This window comes from Camponotus floridanus, unplaced genomic scaffold, assembly GCF_003227725.1.
Source record: "Camponotus floridanus strain SB8 unplaced genomic scaffold, Cflo_v7.5 scaffold105, whole genome shotgun sequence".
In the NCBI taxonomy this organism is placed as follows: domain Eukaryota; kingdom Metazoa; phylum Arthropoda; class Insecta; order Hymenoptera; family Formicidae; genus Camponotus; species Camponotus floridanus.
Window position 1 is genome coordinate 398,406 of NW_020229221.1, and position 27,203 is coordinate 425,608.

Consider the following 27,203-nt stretch of genomic DNA (forward strand, 5'->3'; position numbering starts at 1 on the left):
CCGTGACATTTTGCGCAAAATAAACCGAGATATTTTCCGCAAGAGCGAAAACAAGGATTTTCTCGTAGTAGACTGATTTGACGATGATGACGGTGTATAAGAAATTACTCTCGTTCCTCTCGAGTTGAGATCTAAACGGCGCAACGATAGAGAACACAAACCAGTCTCAAGTGTCTCGCTCCAATGATCGAAAATAAACACGATTATGTTCTCCATGGACGTAGCGTTTGTTAATTGCTGTCTAACGAGCGAGCTGCAAGAAATTATAGAAAGGAGAGATAGAAAGAAATATTTCATTGAACTTCTTGGAATTCGAATAAAAATCATAATAGGACAAGTCGGTCATGGTTTCATATGGATTCGGTATATAATTGCTAGGAATTTGTAACGAGGAATATAAAAATCTTGTATAGCTGATCTTGAAGAAGGAATAACTTTTAGAAAACGCATTTCTCAAGAACGCATTATATAGATTTTTTTTATGCATTATTATCGTAATATCGTAATTCCAAAGTATAACATATATCCTATGTTTATACATTTATGTTGTATTAATCTATATAATAATCTGGAACAGCCTTTCGCTGATTGAAATTACCACATGTGCGACACAGTTGTACTTTCCAAGACACGTTCTAAATGCAGGAAACGCCGTGTAGAGTAAACCGATTGTGACATTGTACGCATTGCAACATATCTGTATTACATTGCGCTATTATCGTGAACATTAATCAATGTTTTCGAAACATATGTCGCAGCAAAATATATATATTATATTATATTATATTAGTATTTTTTAAATATAAAATTTTCTTACATTCCTGCATGTAAGAAAAAATCTTTTTCTAATTTGCACATTAAAAATTTAAAAAAGAATCTAATATTTTTAATAACTTTTAATGAATCAAGGAAATATTACTATAATTTAATTCTATTTGAGAATATTATTAAGAATATGCAACGATAAGAGGAAATTATTTTTAATAATGTTGCATCTCTAATAAAAATTTTTATATTTTCCGTAAACTCATTTCAGATGCTACTATTTTTTAAACATATTTATCATTAAATTAATTTTATTTTTTCTCTAGTTATAATCTCTTAATGTTAAACTTATTAATTTTGCCAGGTAGAAGCACTAAAATAAACATACGTCTCGTCTCACGTGTAGACAGAAACGTCATCGAGCATCCGGTGTTGATCAAAGATCGCGCCCACGGTGCGAAGTATCGATTATATAGCAAAGAAAATAGATCATACAACACGAACCACAAACGGACAACAAAAATTCGTAATGCACGCCTGTAAACGCGATTTAATGATACGAAAAGATGGATCGACACTGATAGTTTGGATCTCAATGGCGCCGCACGACTGCTACTGTCTTAATGGATTATTAATGTTAATGTCAGCGAAATGAAAAGAGATACTGAAATTACACGCTCTAAGCACATATTCCCTAAGGGATGCAGCCGTAATTCGTACTTTGCGTATTGGCAATGTTACGATTTCGTTCAAATTGGTTCTCCGCGCATGGAACACCTCGTTTACTCGTTTTGAGCGATCGCTACCGTTCATTACACAGTAGAGAATGCGATATTAACGAAGAAATAATTCTCTAGGTACAACCGATGGATCAAGGACAGAAAGCAATAATATACATGCGTTCAAATACACGTCTAAATTGCCAGTTGAACAAGGATTATATGGGAAAATTATAAAAAGCAGTTTGTTTAGGTATGTTATTACAAATGTATATCGTTATTTTGATATTTCATACCCGCAAATGCACCAGAAGAACGTGATATCATATTCTGAAAAAAAAAAAAAAAAAGAAAAAAAACAGAGCAGAGAATTAAGAAAAACCCTTTTGCTTAACATGCCTTACGCGTTTCACGGTTCGATTCTCATCTTGATCGAATACGAGAACTTGATCGAATACGTTCGATCGAAGCGAACGTGCATGCAAAAAACGAGGAAGTTCCCCGATGCCTCGATCTCGGCCAATTAAGGACACGCTAGCAGAGTCCGAAACAGAAGGACCATCTACCTTGTCCTGTCACGCGTACGGGACGTAGTCGTGCCGCAACGTACTTTATACTGTCCGTCACGCGATTTTTTATGCACCAGTCGACAGCAAGACTCGGAAACATGTTTTATTCAATTGCTAAATTTTTTTTATTTACGCGTTAGCAAATATCAGAAATTGTAATTAAAGCTTAAGAATACTTTGAATACTCCTTGCGCATTCGTGTCCCCTTCTCTATTTTTTAATATAATAATTAGATTAATATATTCTCTCATTCATAAGTAATTCATGCGTGTGGTTGATTAATTCTCATAATAGTGGTCGATTAATTCTCATAATACTCTTAAGAATATTTTGAATACTCCTTGCGCATCGTCTCCTTCTCTATTTTTTAATATAATAATTGGATTAATATATTCTCTCATTCATAAGTAATTCATGCGGAATAGTGGTCGATTAATTCTCATAATACTCTTAAAAGCGTCCATTCGTGTCGCAGTCGAGAGCTTTTTCTCTTGAGTCTCCGGCGTTTCTAGCATTCTTCGCGAGTATGTTTTTTCGTTTCATTCTTTTCGTTCAGATACACGCTTGTCGTTCCCGATACTCGTGAGAAAGCCGCCGAGAATCCATCTCTGATCCCGCGGATCGGATGTAATCGAACGAACGAGCGAGCGATGATATCGAGGATCTGGCCGAGACGTTCGGTCGTCTAAACGGATACGCTATTCCGTGGAATCTTCATTGCCGTGAAAGAATCCTCGAGAAGGTACTCCATTCTACATAGTAACAATGCTCACGGTTAATTGCTCGCCGTGTTCGGTGCTGATGAGTAGCTCATAAGTAGAAAACTAGAATTTTTTTTCAAGTCACAGAATTCTTTTAAAGAAAGCATCTCATACAGAAGTATGCTTTGTGATACCGGACGTAAGAATCCATTTTCACCAACAATCATTTTATAGTTTCCAGATAGCCTTAAATATAATTACGTTTCTAACTGGAAAAGGCTCAAAAAAAAATGTTCATGATGATAATTTAATCATCATCAGATAATCAATTCGCTATAAAAGTACAAAAAGAAAGAGCATTGATGACTGAACTTCCCGTCATTTGTTGTATCTCTCTAAACGTCTTCCTCGTACAATGCGTAATATTTTTTTAATGTCTCGCTCGTAAACATATGATAAGGATGAAAGTATCGAGAATGACGTCGTTGATGAAGCAGATAGAACGCGAGCGTAACGTAACAACCCAGCGGTTGTTTTTCAATTTCCGAAGATCCTATCTTCGGTTGTATTACGCGGGAATTCGACTCGCAAGACCGGGTTGCAACTGAGAAAAGGGGAATATTAAAAAAGCAAGAAGAAAAGTCGACATAGCGGTGTCTTTTGCATATTTCATATCTCAATTCATCGATGCATATATAATCGTTCTACTTTTTTCCAGACAAAAGTAACTTCGTTAAACAATAGTCCCGGAACTTCGAACAATCCATCCATCGACATTCTAACGCTCATCGAAACGAAATGACGATGATGTATCTAACTCCATCATTTTTTTTCTTGGTGGAATAAATATTTTGGGGAGAAGGTAATTTTAAGATAATAGTGAAATTTAAAATATTTTTGTATGTATGTGCTTTTGGAAAGATAACAATTAATAAAAATATTTATAACATTATTTCTTTTAAAAGCTAAAATTGCATAATATTATATGAAATTAATACGTACGTAGATGCAATTCATTGTGAGCTTTAAATTTTCTTTAAAATAAAAAGAAAATTTCTCAATTATAAATAAAAAATTATTATAAATATTATAAATACAAAATTGAGAAGGATTTTCCAAAAATTCTCAAAACGTTCGAGGACATCTCAAAAACCATTCTACCGCCGAGGAGAAACATTCGGCAGTTCAAACGGAATGCGCGATCGATCTTCCCCGGGATATCTCCCGCTGCGGAATCGTGGGGTACAACGGACGAGAGGACAGCGTACCTCTCGAGTCCCTTCTTCCGTCTTCGTCGTTCGCCGTGGTGGCGATAATGCTAATGCCGCTACGCTGGTGATTCCGCGCGGGGGTAAGGGATGTAAAACAAGAAGCACGAGAGGAGAGCCGCTCAGCGCGAATCTAAATATAACTACGATGTGCAGAGAGGCGCCCACCGCGCGCTTCTCCTCTGCGAGAGAAAGAGAGAGAGAAAGCCTCCTGACGGTCGTCTTCCGTTGGCGCGCAACGACCTAACCAAGAGCTGCGATCTCGTGCACTCGAGCCACCTCTGGCCCGAAGAGGGACGAGCTGGAGGCGGCCAAAGGGGACGGAGAAGAGAGAACGAAGAGCCTTCGACCGGTCAAAGGTGCAGGCGCTCTATACGTGCGCGTGTACCGTTCGCGTTCTAGGCTGCCTGCCTGCCTGCCTGGTACTACTTGATGACTGTACACTGAGTACTCGGTGTCCTCGTCGTATTTGCATCCCCGACGGAAGATGCATTCCTGTTCGATCGCTATAGCCATTAGCCTAGAATACATAATTCAATGGATTCTACGTCAATCGGTCGAGAGAAAAATTCACGGCGTCTCGTCGACTTCCGCTGGTTGTAGAGAAAACATTATAGAATTGTATGTAATAATCTAAACATAATAAACGGTAATTCTATTTTTAATTCAATCACATAAATGTGTAAACTTCGCTACTATCGCACTCCATATGCTAATTCTTCCAACTTACAGGTCTTATTCTTCCATCTTATAGGTCTTATTTTCAGTGTTATGCTCGTTAACTTGATTCTAAAAGTGTTGTGAAACGAGACAGTTGTTGTTTTATCGATTTTCCTATAATTGCTCGTGATTATGGTAGTTAACAAAAAGGATGCAAATATATTTTTTCACGTATGGTGTTAGGTCTCGCGAAAATAATAGTTAGCCGCGCATGCATGATTCGCGCTGTTTACCATATTAATCGCGGATAGAGTTGGCTACTATGCGATTTAACCTGATAAAATAAATAAGTCACGAAAAATCTTTTCGTCGATTAACCTGTATCCTCCGAGAACGCTCGACGGGTTATTAACTTCGATTAGTGTCAATTATTTTGTTGCACTATGTAATCACTTTCGAACTATGCACACGGATTTTCACGAGACGAACGCATCATCGATATACATATGTACGCGTCACGTTATTGCACGATACAGTGGATATGCATATCAATGAATATATATTCGCGGATCTGACGTTTCGCTGTCAAAGTGTATTAAACACGTAGCAGTCGGTTGAAGATGCAAATACGAGCTGTTCCAGGTAGTGCACACGAGTTAACACTTAAAAATTTACATAGTAAATAAGTAACAGAGTCTGCTAATGGATAGCAAGAGGAAAAAATTGTCCCTTCGATTGTGCGAAGAATAATGAACAGTTCGTGAAATTGCGTTTCTCTTCTAAAACATATCTGAGTAGAGAATATTAAAATAATTTGCAATATTTGTGTAGAATTTGTGAAACAAGATAAAATTTATAGAAAATAAAATATATAATAATATAGAAAGAAATGTATAAAGATGATTATGCAATATAATGATGAGAAATTAGATTCTATATCTATTTTATTTTTCAAAAGTCATTCTATGTGTTTAATTTACGCTTTTCTCAACAAGTGCAAAAAATAATGTTAATGCAAACTCGAAATCTGTAAAATAAATTATTTTCGCGCGTTTCAAGATGAGAATGTCTTGAAATTGGTGAATTGCAAGCGCAAGCGTTTTTGTCCTACAAGGAAGTAAAGCAAGAAATATCATAAGACGGGACATCCCTTGGTATTCGCGTCCTTGATACGTGACAAAGGAAACGGTCATTGAGTCCGCAAGACAGTCAATCTATTGTCCATCGGCAAAATGAAAGTTGTTATAAACAACTCACGAGAAAATCCGCCAGACACGCTTTTAATTCGCGCAAAGTCGATTATTGAGCGACAAAAGTCAACGACCACCCGAAAGGAAGATAAGAAGAAAAATATGTTGCAGAAAAAAGTTTGTAAATTGCAGAATTTTTTTTATCGAATTACAAATAATTTTGTGAAAAAAAGAATTCTCTCTCCAACAAAATATATAGATATTGCTTCTTATTAATTCTTTTATTATTATAACAAAAATATCCTCTGGCAATATTATAGTAATGTCTCATAAATGACTTGACCAATTTTATTATTAATATGCACTTTTTTGCGAATAAATCTATGTCAATTTTTTTATTTTTCTTCCTTTCTTAACAAAATCGTTTATATAACTCATGAATCAGATTCGATGAAGACAATCCTTTTCGATTGCTATATTCTCGATTTTCTTCGTCGAAGAAGCATCGAGGAGGGAAGATGACAAGTGGAAGAAGACAGGGCGTCTAAGGAGCATATTTTACGATCAAATCGATTATCCACGGCACTGTATGTGGGCAACATCAACAACATGCATGTATTAAGCGTGAAGTGTCAAGGTCTTCTATATGAAATTGTACGCAGAATTAATTAACGGACTCATTATTACAGCGCAATTTTACCTCTTCCTTACGATACTTCATCAAAATCATAATTGTCTAATTCGCTATCAAACTCGAAGAAATTACATAATGGTGAGAAATACAATTAGTATAATTATATGCCAACTATCCTCTGTTTAAAAAAATTGTTCGACATGTAAATTCGAAAATTACTCGAAATGTCAATTTTAAAAAGAATATTTAATTATAGAAAAATTCGAAAAATTATGCGAAGAATAGTCATAAGAGAAATAAACTCAGGTTATTATCATATGAAATTAAAAACGATGAGTGAGACGACTCATCTGCTCGCAATAATTTATACAATTATTAGAGCCAAGGTTCTCATTATGCGACGAAAAAACCGCGATGCACCGTAATTACTTTCAGCTCGGTTCTCATGAAATGGCAACGTTGGCGAACGACAGTGATCGAAATATCGTGTGTTCGGTTTTTCAAGTACAATTTAACGATAATGCCTGCCTTCGATGCTGTGTCCGCTCGGAACATTTCTGATTGCAACGTTTTTCTACGCGAGGCGTAAGGAGCGTATTTTACGATCGAATCGATTATCCACGGGCCTGCACGTGGGGAACTTCAGCAACGTACGTGTGTCAGACGAGCGAGCAATCCAAGGTCTTCCACGGGTTGGAACTGACGGACAGATTTAGTTACGGCCCGTTGTTGTTGCAACCGCGCGCTACAATGCAACGTCGTCATTTCGCGCAACACCATCGTCAGGTAGCGCGTAGCCGGAGGGATAAAGAGCCACGGGTACTTCCGATTAGGACTTCTGACACGGCCGTATAAACAAGCGATTTATTTCTTTCGTAATCATCGCGCGGCTTTCCACGAGGCTTTCGCGACTTTGATCGGCTATTAATTAACTGCGACGAGCGAATCAATTTTACACAGACATTTCCAAGAAAATTATAAAATATAAACTTCTTCCATTCGCCAAATTTGGGATCAATTTAGAAAAAAATCTAATTTTTTTCTTAATTACCTGTTCTTTAAATCGTGATATCTTTGTCAAGAAAAAATCTCGCGAATCTATAAGTAGATGAAATCAGCGGCGATAGAGTTTTAAGACACTCAACGTGTACTTTGAGATAAGTATACGCGGCACAGAAATCTTTATTAGAGAGTTATAAAATTTCCTACACGATCCAAAAAGATAGGGTAAGACGCGAAAGTGTGGTAATGAAGGATCGTCCGCGAGCGTTCGATAGCAAACTAGGAATTTCAAGCTCGCTCATCGATCATACGGTGGTTTCGCTGGATTTTGTTCAGTCTGGTTCGAGGGAAACCGGTACAGCCTACGGCACAACGCGGCGAGGAAAAGGGAGATTGTAAGAGATTGGAGATGAAATAGAAGAATAAAGAAGTAACTAGAGTTATTACACGACGATATTGCACACCTCTACTTACTCGTTATTTCAAAAATCTGTAATAAGTCACTTGGCTGCACTTTTATATTCCATAATTACACTGCATTTTTCAATATTTCTCTAATAACTTTCGATAAACTATATAAAATTAATAAATGAAAATTCCCATATAAATTCTTTCTATTAAAAATTCTCGCGCGCGTAAATAATAAAGTAAAATATTGAAATATAAATTAATAATAATAATAATATTTTATTTTCTCGTTGAAATCTTTTCATCACGCATGCATTTTTTTCGCTCAACGTATTCGACTAATATATAAATACTGTACACGTTGTACGTTTTTGGAGCCACGAAACAGCCATGTTGGACCCCGAGAGTTTGGCCCATGGGCAATGAAGATATTTATCGTTACCGCACGCATATACACAGTGTCCGAGGACAATGGGGGTCCAAAACGACGAAAAGCCGACGCGCGGGTTTAGAGGAGATACGAGAGACCGCGATACGAGAACAAGTTCCCGCGAAACAAGTTTCGCGTCGACAGGGACTTTCGTGGGGATTTGCGAGGCGTTCTGCAAAATAAATATCGTGGGACAGCCGGAACACGGTCGAGCACAGGCGCGAGTTCTTTCGGAGCTCTTCTCGCGGATGCTGCCACTTCTTACATGCCATATGATCATAAATATGATCATGAGTAATCGCTTCCTTTCCGGACGTCGCGGTGGACGCGACGTTGTCGAGCATCGCGATTCCCAGCGATTTCTCACGTTTTCGATTCGAGAGTACATCTTGTCTAGCCACACGACCGAACGACCGACCGCTGAAAATTATCCGTCAAAGCTTGCACAGCGATCGATCGCACGATTCACGATCAGCTAACGGATTCGATAATCTCGTAGTTGTCGTGCGAGAAAAACGTATCGCGTTTCCCGTTTTCAGACCGGTGTAAGCGCAAAATAATATAAAATAATATGAGAAAGCAACGCAAAGTTCCGCCTTACCTTCTCACATCATTTTACATCACGTTTATACCGGTCTTCCCATAAAATTAAAAAAAATATATATATATAATATACGCATATTTAAATTTTGTATAATATATTAATTATGTTTTAATTTCGATAAAATGATAAGATTGTTTCAAAAATTGATTAATTTTTGCACAATATATATTATTTAATTGTAAACGTCAATATATACTTGACGGATTTACAAGTATTGCGTTAGGCTAATAAACATATACTTAACATTGACATTTTTCTATAATTAGGAGCTTCTTCTTTCCCTTAACGGTGATGCATTCGTTACGGTACCGCGGTGTTTTGTGCACTCTTACACGACTCGAAAGTATACACACGGTTTATGTGTAACGTTCAGATGGGGAGCGTCGACGCCCTTGAACAATAAACTGCGTTTCCCCTCCCCCTCTATCACTCTTTCTCTCTTCTTCTGTCCCGCGGCCTCCTCGTTTCTCGCTTCTTCGCCATCGCCGCGCCATTCTTTGTTACCCATCATACGTTACGTACGAAAGAGGCGAGGGAGTTTTTGCCTTGCGTCCCGCGCCTGAGAAAAAAAGGCGCCATCGCTGCTCCGCCTGTGTATTGCGAATTAACGAACACCGTTAATTCTCTCGGGCGTTACAGAGAGCCCGCGCGCCGGTTATCGGCATCGCTCTACCATGCGTTTAATTCTTTGGACCACGGGCAAGGTACGTAATCCATCATTATAACTAACCATTCATAGGATCCACCGGATATCGCCGTATCCGGTGTTAAGAAACACGATTGATAATCAGCAGATTTATAAATTATTATTAATTATACTATAGAAAAAAAAAAATATATATATATATATAATTGATATCCAGTATATCCTTATTACCATAAAAAAATATATAATATTTCAATATTATTAAACTTGATCTAATTTAATTTGCTAGAATGCGATGGAATTAAATTAATTCGACCTCTATCAAAATGAAATCTTGTGCACTAGTCGACTAATACGCCGCGGTGAGGTGAAATTTGGCAGGTGAAAAAATCCGTACGGACAGATGCAAAAAGACGAATACGCAAAAAGAGGTATTCGCTTCGCCGTAACCGTACGACTCGACGTTCCGAATGCCGACAATCTTACGCCTGTCCGTTCCGTGGGACTGCGATCGCGGCGGCAACGATCCCCGGAGGAAGGCACGCCGTCTTGTCCCGCGTTCTCGCGTTGTTCCCGGTCTCGGCGGCAAAAAAATATGCGCGGCGGCAAGAAAGAATCCCCTTCCGCGTCTCTCTCGGAAGAGGATTAATATATTCCCGGTGTAATTTTCAATATTTCAGCGCGGACCGGGATCGGCGCGGATGCATTAATCCTCGGGTCGGCGCATTGTTGCCCCCGGGGGGAATCGCGGGGCAGAGACCCGCCAACTTCTAGGCGTGCCGCGACTTTTCCATGCCGTTAAGCAGCCTCGGTGCGCGGTCCGGGGAATGATCGATTCGACAAAAGGGGAAAAAAGCCCACCTGCATTACTCTCGCGTCCGTGTGCGTACGCGCGCGCGTGAGCGAGCGCACACGCACAATAGCGCGCCGAGGCTATATCGTGCGTATAAAACGTGTGCGTATGTATCGGGACGTACACACGGGACGCACCGTACGCACCGCCGTACACGACCGTATGGTTCTGGGCAAAGGTACATCGACCCTCACCTGTCCCCTCGGCTTACCGCTCCGGGATTTTAATTGCAGACCCCTAGCGTTTTTCTATAACACCGGTAGGAAGCGAATTACAATCGCAAAAAGGTACGCCGCGTCAACGCCGGCGCTGCGAAACGACGGTGCGTGTGCGTGTGCGTGTATGCGTGCGTGCCTCTGTGAGCGAGTGCGCGCAGCGGCGATGACGCGAGAACTTTACAATTAATTCCTCGAGCGCGGAAGTATTATAGAACACTTCGGATTAAAGCATGACAAATGTTTTCTCTGTTATCTCCCCGTAAATAGACATTCCGAAAGAAACTACTAAAAAGTAGCCCGCGAAGAAAAAAGATACACTGAATCCTCTCTCCGAGAGGATTGCAAATTAATAGATGCCAACTATAGATACAAATAAATATTATCTGGACCGTATTAGACATGTGATAGAATAGCATGATATGAAAATGAAGTTTTTGTAACTGGTAAGATTATATTAATTAATATGTGATGTAACTAAAACACGAAACATAATTATACGTCAAAGCAAATTAAGAATTTTATAATTATAATCGATAATAATATCAAGAGAGATCATTTCTAAAGAGCATGTCGCTCAATTTATGCCAATAAATGGCAATTCTAACTCCAACTATTAACGCTTATTAAACCAAGACCGATTAATGCGAGTAAGAAATGATTACATGTATATGTTTATTCTGTGCGTGCATACGCAGTTAGGCAAATACTTTCTTGTACCTTCGTATTAAGCAGGCCATTAGCCGTGTGCGGCTGACGGGCTAATTCGGGGACAGCTTTCCTAACGTGCATAGTTATAACGTGATGCAACACGGACGGCAGGAAGAGAGCATTACCATCGTAGAAGTAAGCGCGCGATAATCAGCATGGCAGGATGCTTAGAAAATAACGGGGCACTAATGAGACGCGCCGAGTCCTTTCTTACCCACGTGAGATGTAAATATATGTGGGCCGCGTGTACACGTAGCTTCCCTGCGTCTATCTCGCTCCCTCTCCCCCTTTTTCTCTCTCTCTCGCTCATTCTGTTCGTTTACATATACACATCCGCGACAAGTTCGATTTGTTCTGAATCACTTGCGGAGGCTTACGTGGCTAGTCACATTTCCGCGCAGGATACACGTGCACAAAGTTGTACGGAATCTCGTGAAATAATAAAATTATACGCGGACATCGCATTTAATGTAATGACATTATCATCTCGGAAGCAACGAGACGGGTGCGTTTAACGCTTGTATCGCGAATCGCGATCTTGCGTGTTTCATTTAGGAATTTTTATTCTGGGAAAGTTGCTAAATTGTGTTTTACCGTTGGAACCAATCATCTAATTAGTGACTTTAACGCCAAGTCACGCAGGATTCTCCTGCAATTTTCGCTTACGAAGCACATCGGACTCTTGACGAATATCCAATTAACTCGAATTTTTTTATTATTTCGTATTAAAGCATTCGGGTTTCCTTATTAAAAGTTAATGCTCGAGAGATTATGACTTCTTAGCAAAAGGAAAGAAAAATTAATTATTTCAAGAAATAAATTAATAAAATTACGACCATTATTTGGCAATAACGAGATCGTGCAAAATTCGCGACGACTCGAAGGAATCTTTCGATATCTAAATTATGCTACATGAAAAAAAAGTGTCATTATCAAGACGAAGATTTGAAAAAAAGGACGTAATAAGATAATTTAAATGCACAGCGATCATTAAATAATCGGAAGGAGGATCATATGCAGGGAAAAAGACACAGGGAAAAAGTACCACTTCTCAGAAGATATGTCGCGATGTAACGGTAATGAAGTTCCCGCAAATTCTACTCGGGGATTCCATAAACCCGATGATGATTCTTCCTGACTGCTACCTCTAATGGTTACTTATTCGCGATGCTACAGGGAGACCGATTGTCTACAGAGTATTCCTAGAACATCTCGAGCACGCAACAATAAAATGCGCCTTCGTTCAAGCGAAACAAAGCTAATTTATCTGCCATTCTTGAAAATTGAAAATGTAAGTCTTTTTATCGTCGACCGCCGCTGTTATATCCTCCTCATCTTATTGCCGCGCGAGAGATGCCTCGCAACAGAATTGCTCTTGAAAATGTTTTCAGCAGCGCAAAACGCCGACTAACGCACATCGATTGGTCACCGAACGACATCGCGTGCGGTTACATCGCGACTTAACAGCAATATACTGTGTCGGAACTCGGTAGCAATCCTCGTGTATCTCGCCGACTCTTTTCTTCCCATCCCCTTTCACCTTTTCCCGGCACAAGGTAGTTACTTATCCGCAGTACGTCGATCCCTGAAGGGGCTTCTTTCTTGCGTCTTCTCCGCCACATCATTCGGGGCTAAAGAATTCCGCAATCATTTCAGACGCCAATCGACTCGCTCTCTCTCTCTCTCTTTCTTTCTTTCGCTTAATACATACGTACTACGCAAAGTGCCTCGTACATGTGGACGAGTACGATACATTACGGAGTATCTCGCGCGTTAAAACGTCAGTACAAGCGTAGGATATATCGCGATTGCACGCGCGTGCACATGTGTTGGGGGGTCACGTTCACACGAAACCAGACCCTCGTCAGCGTACTTATTAATTCGCTAATCCTAATTAATATTAATGCCGCGAAACGTTTCACGACGTTATGCATGCCGATGACGCCTACCGTAAAATTTCAATCGACGCCGAGGCGTCGACGTCTTCGCGGGAAAAGAGTTATGTATTTTATTAGATATTCCGATTACTATAATTAACATTGGTAGCACACATTGGTAGCTTGTCAAACTTTCCGCTGAAACACCGCTTCCTTCGTATAGTAAATTATTCTCTCCGTGTTATAATTTGAAGAGGATAAATATATATATTTTTTTCAGTTTAACGCTCTATTCAAAGTACCGTTGAAAGTTTCCGCCCGTAATTAACGAGATAACACGGGAAACGTGATACGCTTTGAAAGATTGATTGTTAGGGATTCTCTCCTTCCCGAGCGAAGATAGAAACGAGCTGTGGCCGCACACCGTGGCCATAGGAAAACCAGGTAGATACGTATTACGACATGACATTCGTTAATTTACGTAGGAATTCGAACGGTTCCCTCTTCGATAATATAGCCCTGTCGCCGTAGCTATTTTTACGGAAAGAACATATCGATCGGCATTTCCGGTGACCGCACACAACGGTAAGTTATGCTGGTACATATTTATCGTTATTTATTTATCTATTTAACGTGGTAAATTTTTTAAAATAGAAATTTAGCATTATAATGCAGAAATACTCGTGAAAATAAAAACAAGACCAATGAAAAAAATTATTAAATGATATTTAAAATATATTTTAATTATTTAAATAAATGTACTCCAATATTCACATAGTCTCTTCTTCCTTGAGTAAAAATGAAGCCAAGCTGACCATAAATTATTTTATCGTCATGCATAACGTAAGATCGCGTGACTAGAAATCCGAATCGAATTTGCACTCGTGCTCGATTTACAATTAATATCGCCGACCTTCTTCTTGATAGGTCAGGACAGAACGCTCGTTTAGCCGGTCGGTCCGTTATGCGAAACGAGCAGAACGTGACAGCGTCACTCATCGTCAGTGGCTATCAATCGGATTGTCCCGTAACACAAGTCGCGCGCTACCTTCGTTTGGTCACGGCATTAGAGCTTTTTCACACGAACTATTTTCTACGATCTATCGCGGTGACGTATCATCGTATTAAGACACCGGTGCAAGTAAATTACACATTATATAACTGTATTTTAGAAGGTATAAATCTCTTTATAACAAGACTATACATTTAAATCGGTATTTAAAATACCAAGCGATTTTTTTGAATAGCTTTATCTGGGATTCCATTGCAGTGACATTAACATGTTTTTTTAGACAATGATTTTAATGAATTTCGGTCGGATGAAATCATTTATGCAAAAATTTTCATAATGTTTTCAAAATGTCAGAGAGAGATTCAGAAAATAACAAATATATATAATATTTTTGATTTAATTAACATTCTTTACGAGAAGTTGTGATGTTTAATTATATACGTCATTCTCTTTCTTTCTCTCTCAGATATATCTCATCAAGGAAGTCAACAATAATGACAGAAAAGAAATTGCATTTACACATAGCTTTTTAGAAATTGATACGTAACCGAAATCTGTAAAACTATTATAAATATGCATTTCAAGCATCAGGTTTTCTTGACTGATCTCAAGCTAAACCTCAATCTAAATCCTTAATTAATATAATAAGAAAAAATATTTAGATATAAGTTTCTTCGAAAAAATTTTAAATAGCAACTCAGTGTCAAATTTACGAATAAATGTAAAAAAGAAGCAAAAAGATCGCAAAAATTATTTTTTGTCATTAATATGACTAGAAAATCAAGAAATATAAGTATTTGAAAAATCTATTGTGAAAATATTCAATACTAGTGTTTTATGTTATTATGATATTATATATATAATGTATATTATTATATATATAATGTATATTATAATATAACATAAATTAGATATATGTATATAACATGTACACTATAATTAATTTATAAAATTACATTATATAGAAATATAAAAACTTTTAATTTTTTCACATTCGTAATTTATTATGTTCGATTAAAGATAACGAGAGGCCAGCGTCATTTAAAAGTGCAGTGGACCTTCAACACTTACAATTAATAGTGCTATCCGTAGAATAGATCACGTATCTATATCTTCGCCAATCATCATCAACGGACCAAGTCGCTATCTAATTCTCCTCCAAGGGTTTTAAAAGATTAATAATATAAGGTGGCCCTTGAGTGGATCCGTTCGCTGAAAATATTAGGGGGAAAGAAAGGGAGCCGGTCTTTTCAGAGAGTCGGGCTACAGAAATATTTAAGAAGAAAAATGGAACAAGAACCGCGCGAAAAAAAAACAGAGCGAAAAGAGAAAGAGAGAGGGAGAGAGAGAGAGAATATGACGAAGGGAAAAGAAAGAAGAGTCGGAGTAGAACGGACAACGAAAATCACGACGAAAAGGCGGGTACCGTCCCAATGTACACATAACGCGTATTAATGTGCGTTAAGACGCGAAGAAACGACGTGGCGGATCTTACGGGTATAGGATGACACTTGGGGCCGGAGACCTTCGATCGCCTCGGTCGAGCATTATCTCTCTCTCTTTCTCTCTTTCTCTCTTCTCTACGGCCGCCTGTACCCTCGCCAATCCCTCGCTCCCCCCGTTCCGGCCCCGCTACCCTGCCCCCGCTAGTCATTGGGCCCCGGCCGAGGAGAGTAGTACCTTCGACCGGACTCGGGGCCCCTCGTGCGCCTCCGTCGACGCTCGTGTGCGCTCGGTTCGACCTTGAACGGGCCCTGTATGGTCTATGCCACTGACACGGACCAAGGACGGGGAGGCCCCACGGTTGGGTACCGACGTGCTGTTGTCCCGAAACGCGGTCGTGGAACTCCGGAGCGGCGCACTGGAAAGTGTTCGAGCCCGATGGCAAACTCTTTTTCGTGCTTCGTGCCTTCCCTTCACGCCTGCCATTGGCGTAGGGTGGTCGGAGAGTACGAGATTGTACCTTTGACTCGCGCACGAATCGCGAATTGGTCAGACTGAAAATATAGCAGATATTTTCTTTCGCTGAAGAAGGCTTATACTCAACATAAATTAATATTTTTATGGAACGATTTAATGTCTCATTACATAGCATAGGTAATTAATTATATACTCCGATTATAATTTTTGTCATTTTAGATAAATTCGTGTAATTTGATATTGCTATAAAACTACGATATATGTAATATCCATCATTGAAAGATAGAAAAAGATAGAGAAAGTTTAGTAATTAAATTGGAGGGAAACTAAACAACTTATCATTTTTTTAACATTCAAAACTCTTATTTTCAAAGGCTTAAACTTCTGAAATTTAGATATGTAGACATTAATCATTAATAAAATATTTTGGTATGTAAGTATAGTATAGACATATATTTTAAATTCAAATTAATGTATATGCTAATTTTTCTTTCAGAACTTGTAGAGATACATTAATTCCTGAAGTAATGATCGATAACATCGACATGGAAGCAAACCGATATGAAAATACTAAACTTATTATTTTGAACGTACGCTCTACATGTGAATAATAGAAAGATCTCAACACCTCGGAGCAAAAAAATTTAGTACGCTTGAAAATGGAATTCTCGTAGCGAAATATATTTAATAAAAAAAGCAACAATCTCTCGGATTTTCTGCTGCAAGAGGTTATCCTTGGGATGAGTTCTAGAATGTGTAATGCCGCTGATTCTGAGAGAGGTTGAAATTCAATATATAGTTGCCAGCAACGCGAGCTGTATACATGTGGCAATACTAGTACGGATAAAATGTACGCGTACAAGCTCTCGTGGCAGTAGCTTGACACTACAACCTTTTGCAATCCAACCAAACATCAAATTAAATATTTCCACTGGACTGACAAACAGAATCTCAAAAGCGATAAACACTATCCGCTATCTTTTATCCTTTGCATATCTCTGACAAATATTGTTTATATTTTTGCATAATTGTAATAATTGTATCCGTATTTGCCTATGAATGCAATGAAATTTATTTTCCATCGCGAACGATTCTTTCTCGCTTTGCATATGGATTAATCTTGCGATTCTTGTGAGAACTGAAATATCATGGTGAATCTCATGCGTTTTCTCCCTCTGTCTCTCTCGCCGTTCGGGCCGAAGTATGTACATGGTAGCACGAAGCCGCGAGCGCGAAGTAAAGTGCAGCAACGAAGTAGCAATGATAGAGTACCTCGGTGCTGGTATATCGGCGTGGGTACAAGTATATGTACAAGTACGGGTAACGCCGCTGTGCCTGCAGTCGCGGATCGTTTCGAAGCACTGCCGTTGCGTGCAATGCATCCTGGTTATTGCGAAAGGGTCAGGGATCGTGTCGAGAGGCCAAGAAAGACGGTACTCCCGCGGCCGATCTCTTGATGGGATCCTCGATGCAGATCGGCTAATGCAACGCGAAAATGCAAGACTATAGTAATAGATGTTGAATTCTTTTGTTCGTTTTCTCTTTTCCTTTTTTCTCTTCTCCTCGAATCGATAATGCAAAGGCGGAATTTCGCGAAAACCAGGAATTAATGCGTTAATGTTACATTTATGAAGAAGAATTTCTCCCCGTAATTTACCAGTATGTTGTTTATAATAAAATAGGATATAAGGAATAATGCTCTTAAAGGAAAAAAGAGAAAGAGAGAAAATCTCGAGAGGATCCTTTGCGGTGCGCAAATTTTTTCGCCACGCCTATGGCAGAACCCAAACGCCGTCTGCGCTAAACCCTACCGGAGGTACTCGTTGGACCTCTCTCAGCAGGACCATCTCGTGTCCACGTACGAAAAAAAGAGCGACGCGAAAAGAGGAGGGTCTTGGGCGTTGGCCCTAAATCTAACAAAATACTCGTCCGTCTCGTAGAACGAGGAGCATAATGTGTGCCTCGTATGAGCCGCGAACTTCTTTTTGCCATTCCTCCCGTATCCTGCTCGTATATATATCCTCTCGTTGGTATTATTTTTCATTTGTATAATATAAGAACGAGCGGTTTCCGATCCTTCGAAAACAGTCATCACGTGTATCGTTTATAATAATACATCATTCACGTTGAAAATGATAGAAATCACGAAAGTACAATCTTCCATTTAATGTGAAATTTATATAATATACTCGCGGAAGTATTCAAAATCTTTTTTTTTTTTACCGCATCCCACTATACAATTTTCTCTTAAACACGTAAAACAGTCTGCAAATTATTCTGCCTCTTATACATATTAAATAATAATGAGGAAAAAATACGAAACTAAAATACCAAACTAATATTTAATGCCCCGGAGTTCATAATTACATCGTTATGAAAGAGAACCATATTATTCGCATATATAAATCTATGAGACTTTGAAAAAGAATATTAAGAGATTTGTACAATACATATATATATATTTTTTATAAACATATTTTTGAACATAATTACTGATTAAGATATTCAATTATCAATTTTACGAAAAGTAATTCGAAATAATATTCAGATATCCTCGACTCTTTTTCTAGCAGTCTTGATTTATGCAAATATGCGATTTTTTTTTGGTCGACGTTAACTTGCGAGAAAGATTCTTCGAGTGCAGAAACGCAGGTCGCTCTTACAAAGTAGCGTTCATTCAGGCGCGGAAAAGGGGAGGGAGGGTCATTTATTTTTGGCAACTTTTTTTCCGTCAGTGCAGCAACCTCGTCCGAAATTCCTCTGCAGCTCGTTTTCACCTCATAGAATCCGCAACGACGACGATGACAACATTCACGAGAAGAGGCTCGGGAAAAAAAAAAAAAAAAAAAAAAAAAACGAATCAACCTCAAGCTCGAATAAAATTTCGCTCGAATAACCGCACTTAACAGAACCCTCTTTTTGAGGTGAAAAAACATCGCGCGCGCTCATACGCCTTATGCTTTAACAACAAGAGACAATGAGATTTCTTAACATGACGCCTTGACGTTACGAGAATAATTATCTTGATTAAGAAATACTGGATTCATAATGCAGTAATAAGAGTAAAAGGCCACGATCGACGAACCGACCAACCGACCGATCGACCGACCGACCGACCGATCGCTCGAGAGAAGTACTTTTCTTATGCGTCAGCTGGTTGTTTGTGCAAACGGAGATCGACTCATTATAAAGCCGGGACTAACGTAACCCATGCTCAGATCGCTGAGCCGGGATCGGCTCAGCACGTTCCTACAATGTGCAAACGAATGCGTGCAAACACGGGCACGCATGTGCGTGCATGCTTGCTCGTTCGCTCGCTCGCTCGCGTGAATTCAGCTTCACCGTCGCGTCGTTGCCGGTACATCAAAGGAGGATTTGCGTACGGCGTAAGCCAGAGATGCAGAATGACCTGTTATCGCCGATGTAATTGTAAAGGAAATAATTCCACCGCGGCGAACGGTAAGACGGGAAGCTCGTGAAATTCGTGTACGAGTCTTCAAGCACGATCGAAGATAGAGATACTCGTGTACGACGCATGAAAAGTATAATTAAAATATTTCGTAATTATTAAATTGAAAATGAAAATTATTAACGATGATCAAGCACGTCTTTTCTAAAAAAATAGAAAGAAAAGAGAAAATATTTCTATTTAAATAAAATTAAATAATTAAATAATTTTACATAATATATTATAGAATTAAATTTTACATAATATATTATTATAGAATTAGATAATTATTATTAAGATTATTATAGAATTAAATAATTTTACATAATAATTGTGAAAAATATTTCTTATTAAAAAAGAGTAATGTATACAGTGCGTACCATGTAAAATATTCACCTTCACATGATTCTTAATTATTTATTGAATTCTATAAATTTTGTTTGAAATCTTTTTTTATGTCAAATTTCGAGGAAAATACTTCGTAAAGCTTTACACTTGATGTAAAACACTCTGTACATACAATAATGTTAACATGTAATACATCTAACATATATATTAACATGTAATACGATACATGTATAAAATTATTAGATAGCATTTAGCTGCAAAAATGAAAAAAGCCGTATCTACACGACAAATAATTTGCAACGTAGTTTTTGCATCACACAAGAGCCGCGGGCGATCATTATAATCGAAACACGCGTTGATCCCTTGCAATCGATGAAGACATCAATCCGCGATAGAGTCGTAAAAGTATTCAAAGTGTTATATCCCCGCACGTTAGTATAACGAGGAGGTTTGTTCGCCACTTGCGTGCCGCGAGAAAATTCAAACGTTAGCCTCATCCGCTCGTCCGAGTCATCCTACGCTACGCGGGAGAAAGAAAAAAAGCCACACACCATATATGGCTTTATACGTGAATCGCAAGGTCGCGAAATATTCTGCGTACATCCTGCCTTTTTCCACGTGGTTCGCGGTAGAACCGCAGGAATCCCATGAAGAAGTCAGAAACAACGAGAGACGGAGATCGCGACCCAAGAGGGAAGAATACGAGGAAAGAGAGACAAGGAGAAGGAGGGTTAGAAAAAGGACCCGCTCATCAGAAGCAATAATACGGGGGTATCTGAGTAATAGCGAGGGTACAACATTGTACGTTCCTAGCAGCTTGTAATCGGAATGGAAATGCGAATCCTACGGACAGGATGCTGCCCGCTTTATACCGGGAGGACTGGTATTTCTCTCTCTCTGAGAAAGAGCGACCAACTCGCCTTGGACAGGCGTAACGTCTCATCGGTAATTAATATTATTTCACGGCGACGTCTCTGCTCCTTTTACCCTTCGTCATGCCTTATAATATTGCTACACGCGCCGCAATATATTTGAATTATGTTGACAGATGCGTCTGTACGCATCGAATAAGGTATAAAAGATGTATTACAAGACGAATTACAACATATCCAGTAGGAAGAAATATTATACGGCAATTATTATACATATATATGTATGTAGAAATTTTTATAAACCTAATATACTAATGTCGGCGAAAAGAAAAATGCAAAGTTTTAATATACATATTAGCGAATATTAAAACTTGATGTTTTTAAAACATCAAGTTTTATCTTTACGCTGGTAAATTAGAGAGAATATGTTAGATTTATAATAATTAATTTTTTCCCCTAGTTTTAGATACGCACAACGTATTTAATTTTGTCGAACATGAACATGTAAAAATACATATAATTATTACGCAATTTATGCAAATATAAATGAGAAACAATATATAATAAACTTGACAATTTTCCAGACTTCACTGCAAAAATTCACAGTATAGTTATTTCATATTATTTCATATTGTTTCATAATCCGGAGAAGTGAATTTGAATATAAAACTCACGGAATTTCTAGCAAGAAATCTCGATATAATTTAAGACCAATCAATGTCACGGATTTGATTTGATTTTATTAATATTTACACGCTCAGCAATATGCTGCGGTACCAGTATTATTATACAACGATGAGTCAATGAGTTCAATGCCTCCTCATTCTTTACAATACGTGCGACGCATCAGACTATTGATATCCATATTGAATAATATTTCCATTATGTAACGACACGTGATATATGGTATGCTAAGGAGAACAAATACTTGTTCTTTTACATTAAAATTCGATAAAATCAATGAATGAATCCTGTGGCAGACTTTGCATTTGACAAGAACATCTTTCTTTAGACATTACGTGTATTTTCTCTTTTTGAAGCAGAAAAATGCGACTGCTCAGGCATTGAGTGTTTATGACACCTCAAATGTTTGAACGTTTATACTTTCTGAACTTTACATGCTCTTCACTGAGTTAGCCTTTCATGGTATATCCGCATAATATAGCGATCTTTACTTGTCATATTAACGTTAAATTCCTGAATGCGTAGTTAGTATTGTGAGACGCGTTTGCGTGTTAAAGACTAGGCTTTTTACTATTTAACTGTACTTATTTTAGCTTCATTTTAAACCTTTATTTTTAAAATACGATGTCTCTATAAATATTATTCTTTCAATTTTGTCAATTTTTTCCATTTCAAATACGTTCAAAAAATATGAAATATAATTTGAAACAATAAGAGAAATTATATTATACTTGATCTCACATAGAATTATTAATTATATAGAATTATTGATTTTTCTACTTCAATGAGCGTTTAGATTAGAATTAACAGGATTGCATCGCATTAAACGTCCCCTAAACGAGAAGCGATCGCAGAGGGCGTGTTGCGTTTACGTCCTGGATCTATCTCCTCTCGGATAACACGCGAACGCCATCACACTCATTTATAATCAAAATGTAAATGCAGATCCGTGAATAGACGAGAAGGCGAGGCTTAAATCAATGAAATCACGCAATGATAAAAAAAATCTGACAAATTGAGATGACGATTTCTTTTAGCTGGATTGGCTTGTCTTGTGCTTTCTTATTTATCGCCGATAAACTCATAACGAGTAACACGGGGGATTATGAAAGATAATGATAATTGACGAGATACGACGCTTTAGTTTTGTGCAAGCTTATAATCAGAATGCAAATATAGAGCCCGAGGACTCCATCGACTTCCGCCTAACAGTTAAACCGTTAAAGGCGCGCCTAATTGGCGTGATCTCTCAATTATGGTCCTTTGAACGCGATTAATTTTTTTTCTATGAGTTACCAATAAATTCTCTATATTTTTAAATTAGACATAATATAATTTTAATTTCTCTCTCTTCTTTTTCTACTCTTCTTGCACAAAAATTTTAATAATAATAATAATAATAATAAATTTTAATCTTAATGACTTTAATTTTAATAAACAGTTGGTCCTTCTTTCAATTAATTGTTATTAGTTATATGAAAATTATTTTAACTTCTATTAGAGATTTATTACTAAAAAAATATGCAAACGAGAAATATTACTCATAAATAATGTATAAATTTAAAGTGAGGATCTAAATTCTCTCTTTCTCTTTTTATTTAGTTCTAAATTTTTTTCCTTCTCCGTCCTACGAGATTGCGTGACTATCATGAAAGCATAATATCTATGTCGTGATTAGCATCTCATTTGTAACTTGTATATCTCTCACGATAAATATATACTTCAATTTGCCAAGTTTCCTTATTTGTCCCAATTATAATCCAAATCCTTAATTATCGTAAATGCGCATGACAGAAAAATCACCGGAAATCGCGCAATACGGGACAGATATACTTTCTTTTCTCAGTCTTTCCTCATCATGTGACAGCCGGACTCAATCAATCAATGTTGAACGCAAGATGCATAAGCACTTCCGCGGAAACGCGTTTCGAAAATGACTCGCAGCTTTTACGTCATAGTACGATAAGATTCAAACGTTTTCATCTCGTTTTACAGCGTAATTCAAAATGTAATTAAGAATCACGGTCGATGGAGTAGCATGCGCGTAGATACACGATTTTATGCACACGTGCGTGCGGGGCTGAACGAGAGAAACATAAATCTCACGTGAAACAAGTATTAACCCTTAACGTGGCTCTCCGTAAGTTTGTAATTACATTACGCGTAAATAAGAGGTACTCACGCTCGATACTCGTTCTACTCACTTGTTGACTTTTGGCACTAGTGGCTCGATCCTGCAACAGAAAGAAAAATAAATGAGCGTGATTATAATACTGATGTGACAAGTATTGGCGCGATTATATCGATTAAGTAATTATCTTTGCGATTTGCACCTCGCGTTATGCACGATATATTGCCATCAGTAACAAGAAAAAAATCACTAAAAATGTATAATATAACATGCAGCAAAAATTACGATAATAACCGATATACATTTATATGCATTAATGCATATATAATAAACCTATCAATATACAGTACTATAATTATGCTGCGTTTTGAAGAGTTCGATAGATAAAAATTATATATTAATAATAATTTTTCACATTACTAATAAATGCGCGCAGGATCAATATTTGTATGCATAAAGCTGAGACGTATCATTTTATAACTTATAAATAATTTAAAGTTTTAAAATATTATTTTCAGGATCATTGGAAATAATGTAATCGACCAAAACTAGCCAGAATTTTTGTTTATTAATTACGACCTTTCGACCATATAGATGTGATCCTTTTCAAATATATAAGATCAAAAGATAGATATAAATCATAGTATTGTAAACTGCACAAGTCACGTTTGCAAGATCATTACATCTTACTAAATTTAAAATCGAGAGATAAAACGATGTGTCAGTGTGAGACTTTGTCAACGAACATTGTTCTGGCTAGTTTTGGTCGATTTACATTATTTCCAATGATCCTTTGATTAATTGACTAGCGATATTAAGATAATTTATTATTTTCAGTTTTACAGTTTTTGACAGTTTAAACAAATAATTATTTTTAAAAATAAATTATTTAAAAAATATTCTAATATTGCTAATAATTAAAATTTTAGAAAATGCATAAATATATTAAGAATTACACGAGAAATATTTGAGAATAAATAGAATTCTTGAAAATTGATTAGTATTTCTCGGTATTTTTACATATGCGTATTTGTGTTCGTGATTATTTTATATTAATCTGTTTTTTTTTAAATATAAATCTTTTTAGAATTCACATAAAATGAATCTTTGAAAGTCTGACGAAAAATAATAAGAAAAATCTTACAAAATAAAATGTAGGAACTCGGCATCTTATTTTACCCTGAGGCAATTTTTTTGTTTAATGACCAGAACCATTTAAATCACAAACTTCTGTATATTATACTAGACTGCTAATATGACTATAGTGAAACAAGGGCAGCTATTTAGATTTGGACATAATTTATATCGAGAATTTGATCGTCATTTAATAAGAAATGATTGTAAAGTTACGGTAAAAAAATCAAAGATATATATGTGTATAATCTAGAAAGAGTTATAATAAGAAAAAAAACAAATTGAAGAGATTCAAAATTGCTCAAAAAATTAAGCTGTAACATTGTTGTTAGTAGATTAGTATAATATATAGAAGTTTATGTGATTTAAACTATCAAAAAACTATTGAAAATAAAGCCAAGGCTCCCAATTGTTTATAAGTTTCCACGAAAGGGAATACGTCAGTTTTACACTTACGCAATACTTCGCTTGCAACATGTATTCGCAATGCAAGCAAGAGTTTGGTAACATCTATAAATAACTACATCTATAAATAACTCAAATCTGATCGTTAATACGTTCATTCATATTCCGGATCGTACACATAAATAATCGTAAATAACTCTAAATCTATATGGTATGCAACTGTGTTTTAAAAGAATCGATCTTAAACATAAATTCTCGTAAAAAAAGGCCAAGTCGATGCAGCTCACGCAATCTGTCTGACGTGTTTGCATTTCGCATTCGTCGCGTGGACGGCGTTGCACCTTTTCTTGGGAAGAAACGTCGGGCGAATGACGAGAAGAGGGAAAAGTGCATCGCATCGCGTCGCGCAAATAGATGCACGGGCTGCATCGCGAAAAGGAAGAAGGAACGAAAGAAAAACGAGAAGACCGAGTAGTTTGTAGCCTTCGTACCTTCGGTACCTAGGCGACTCCCGTGAAACCTGCATAGCTAATTTGAATAATTTTCTAGTTTATAGGACGAGCACAGTCGGATCTGGTGTCATATCTGGCACGTAGCGCCGCTCCATCAGTCTGGTCGACGCATCGGCGACGTGTACGAGTCTTTTACACGGCATTTCGTCACATTAACTCACGCGTAGCGTTAAAATTCCCCGCACGACGGATAACACGATGGGGAAAACATTGTTCCCGTCATACCTGATCTCCCTTCCTCTCTTTTCCCTTTCTCTCTCTCCCCCTCTTGCTTCTCCTTTCGCGCGGCTTGAAGATTTATGAGCGTAATGACATCGTACATCAGTCGCGGAAGCAAGGCCTCTGAGCGAAACTTGATTAACCCATTACGTTGCGTTATATGGAGCAGCTACTTTATAATCGCACGAGATGAAGAGAGTCGATAAGACGAATACCATGAGAATATCATGACAGTCGGTCCCACCGTTATGTTAAACTCTTGGAAACATATTTGCCTCTGGTGGATTAGTGTAATATCCTTCGCAGTTCATAAGATACAATGCTGAGGGCAATTTTAGAATTATATTATTTGAATAGATAGATATATTACTTGACATTAATTTTTCCTTAAATGAAAATCTGTCGAGATACGAGTAACTTTTACAATCGCGCAAAGTTGGATTTTTTCGCGGATTAAGTTATAAAGGTAAAATTTAAAAACAGAAGTAGATAACGAAACTATCTCTCGGTTTATTTCAAATAAATTGCTTCAACATTTGAATTTTGACCCAAAGTTTAATCTAATATAGATTAACAGAAATTGCAGAAAAAAATGATGGTAAATTTATTTTAAAAAATTCGACTTTATACACAGATCATAAATTTCATTTCTAGTCCCAGATCTCTCCGGGGATTGCACCGATCTAAAACAATGAATCTCCGCGAGGAAAATAATTCTGGCGATCGTGCGCAGCTGCGAAATAATTCATTCGGCGTTTCCGCAACGGGCGTTTCGCAGTACCAGCGTGTATTGCTCGGCGTGCATTGCACGACTGATATCTCTCGTCTCTCGTACTTGGGTACCGTGTGCGAAACCCTGACCGTACGTGGCAGATAACGTATGGGCTTTCGTGGATTTTCCTGTTTCTGCCGACGCTCAGATAAGGGAAGGAAACAGGAAACGACGGCGCCGAGGACGTTGCACGTGAGGTACATGCCCGATGAAAGCGAGCCGTTTTATCGCGGCGCGAAGGGAAATGAGTCGTTAAAACCGCGATTATTTTTCAGGTCTCATCCTATCGCCATTCGCCGTTTGCCATTCGACATTGCATTTAGTCAGATGCAGTTACAGAAGACAAAATTATATATACATTATGCACAAGATAAATTGTAACCAATTGTATAAAAAAATATTAAAAAAAGCAAATAAAAGTTTTATAATTTTGGAAAATATGATGTATAAATAAATTGTTTACGTCGTGTATTTTACCTTGACATATCAACGTT

At 37.6% G+C, this 27,203-nt stretch overlaps 1 protein-coding gene across 2 annotated transcripts in view; it reads right to left on the reverse strand.

Moving 5' to 3' along the window:
- The window catches only part of LOC109609710, a 125,008-nt gene that overhangs the window by 38,760 nt on the left and 59,045 nt on the right, over nucleotides 1-27,203 (reverse strand). For both annotated transcript variants that reach the window (XM_020030030.2, XM_025411249.1), the window contains exon 3: nucleotides 23,741-23,770. The gene's annotated coding sequence lies outside the window, so the exon portion shown is untranslated. The remainder of the gene's footprint in view (nucleotides 1-23,740; nucleotides 23,771-27,203) is intronic.